The sequence below is a fragment of the Portunus trituberculatus genome, chromosome 2 (genome assembly GCF_017591435.1).
Source record: "Portunus trituberculatus isolate SZX2019 chromosome 2, ASM1759143v1, whole genome shotgun sequence".
Classification (NCBI taxonomy): Eukaryota; Metazoa; Arthropoda; class Malacostraca; order Decapoda; family Portunidae; genus Portunus; species Portunus trituberculatus.
Window position 1 is genome coordinate 12,826,811 of NC_059256.1, and position 2,500 is coordinate 12,829,310.

Consider the following 2,500-nt stretch of genomic DNA (forward strand, 5'->3'; position numbering starts at 1 on the left):
AACACCTCAAAACACCACTAAAACACTCAAAAACACCTCAAACACCCCAAAACACCACAAACACCTCAAACACCCTAAAACACCCCAAACACACCAAAACACCTCAAAACACTTCAAACACCCCAAAACACCTCAAACACACAAAACACACCAAAACACACAAAACACCACAAAACACCTCAAAACACCCAAAACACCTCAAACACACCAAAACACCTCAAAAACACCCAAAAACACCACAAAACACCCCAAAACACCTCAAAACACACCAAAACACACAAAAAACACACAAAAACACCACAAAACACCACAAAACACCACAAAACACCCAAAAACACCACAAAAACACCCTAAAAACACCACAAATAATAATAATAATAATAATAATAATAATAATAATAATAATAATGTTCCCTAGATGGAGTTTGCTGAGACTGCCCGAGCTTTGACACAAGACAAGGAGAGAGTTATCGAGGATTTAAAGATACGAATTGAGCTTCTTACGGATGAGTGTGACAAGAGAAGAAGAGGAGGAGGAGGAGGAGGAGGAGGAGGAGGAGGAGGAAGAGGAGGAGCTGGCAGAGGAAGGAAGAAGAAGAGGAGCAGGAGGAGGAGGAGGAGGAGGAGGTGAAATTGTCAAGGAGAATGCTGATTTAAAGGTATGTTTTGCTGTGTTTTCGGGTGTTTTGGGGTGTTTTGGGATGTTTTGGGTATGTTTGGGTGTGTTTTTGGTGTTTTGTGTTTTGAGGTATTTTGAGTGTGTTTTGTGTTTTAGGTGTGTTTGAGATGTTTTGAGTGTGTATTGGGTGTTTTGAGTGTTTTGGTGTGTTTTGTGTGTAGGTGTGTTTTGAGGTGTTTTGAGGTGTTTGTGTTTGGGTGTTTTTGGTTGTTTTTTGTGTGTTTTGAGTGTTTTAGGTGTTTTAGGTGTTTTGAGTGTTTTGGGGTGTTTCTGAGACCAAGTGATATTATATTAACATTCATTTATGGTGCTTCTCTCTCTCTCTCTCTCTCTCTCTCTCTCTCTCTCTCTCTCTCTCTCTCTCTCTCTCTCTCTCTCTCTCTCTCTCTCTCTCTCTCTCTCTCTCCCACAGACGCAAATCAACGCGCTTCAAAAACAGGTCAAGAATTTGGAAACGGAATTAACAAGGGCAAAACGGTTTTCATTCGTAACACAGCAAACTACCACAGCCGCCGCCGCCACAGCCACAGCCACAGCCCCCGCCGCCACAGCTACAGCCCCCACAGCCACAGCCGCTGCGGATATGACCACCTCCACAGCGTCTGCCACTTTGAGTGAAGAAAGTTTGGTAAGGTTAGAGAGAGAGAGAGAGAGAGAGGTGGTGGTGGTGGTAGTAGTAGTAGTAGTAGTAGTAGTAATAGTAGTAGTAGTAGTAGTCAATCCCAGCTAAAACTATACAATCTTTATATATGATGTGAATCTCTCTCTCTCTCTCTCTCTCTCTCTCTCTCTCTCTCTCTCGCTCTAACTCTCAAAACACACCAAAACACCTCTAAACACCCCAAAACACACTAAAACACACCAAAACACGCCAAAACACACCAAAACACCTCAAAACACCCTCAAACACCCCAAATCACACCAAACACCTCAAACACACCAAACACACTAAACAACTCCAAACACACCAAAACACACCAAAACACACTAAACACCTCAAAACACACTAAAACACTCTCAAAACACCTCAAAACACCTCAAACACCTCAAAACACACCAGAACACCTCAAACACACCAAACATCTCAAACACACCAAAACACCCTTAAAACACCTCAAACACACCAAAACACCTCAAAACACCCCAAACACACCAAAACACACCAAAACACCTCAAACACACCAAAACACACTAAAACAACTCAAAACACAACAAAACACCTCAAAACACACCAAAACACCTCAAAACACAACAAAACACACCAAAATACCTCAAAACACACTAAAACACCTCAAAACACACTAAACACCTCAAAACACCCCAAAACACTCAAAACACCTCAAAACACACCAAAACACCTCAAACACCCTAAACACATCAAAACACCCCAAAACACACCAAAACACCTCAAAACACCTCAAAACACACCAGAACACCTCAAACACACCAAAACACCTCAAAACACCCCAAAACACCCAAAACACCTCAAAACACCCCAAAACACCAAAACACACCAAAACACACCAAAACACACCAAAACACCCCAAAACACCCAAAAACACACCAAAAACACACCAAAACACCCAAAAACACCCAAAAACACACCAAAACAATCATTTCCTCATATCAATCTCTCTCTCTCTCTCTCTCTGTCTCTAACTCTCTAATATCCTCTCTCTAAAGTCTAAACTCTACACACGCATATTAACTCTCTCTCTGTATGAATGAACACCCATTTTTGTCTCCATCTCCCGGCTCATAAACCCGTATCCCTCCCTCTCTATCTCTCTTCTTAGCCCCACCGCGCAAGCCAGTCCCGGG

The 2,500-nt window shown here is 42.2% G+C and overlaps 1 long non-coding RNA gene across 1 annotated transcript in view; it reads left to right on the forward strand.

The window, feature by feature from the left end:
- The window catches only part of LOC123506140, a 13,063-nt gene that overhangs the window by 2,164 nt on the left and 8,399 nt on the right, over positions 1-2,500 (forward strand). Inside the window, exons 2-4 of the long non-coding RNA XR_006675361.1 lie at positions 419-659; positions 1,092-1,307; positions 2,476-2,500. The exon at positions 2,476-2,500 is cut by the window's right edge and continues 155 nt beyond it. This is a non-coding gene — a long non-coding RNA (uncharacterized LOC123506140). The remainder of the gene's footprint in view (positions 1-418; positions 660-1,091; positions 1,308-2,475) is intronic.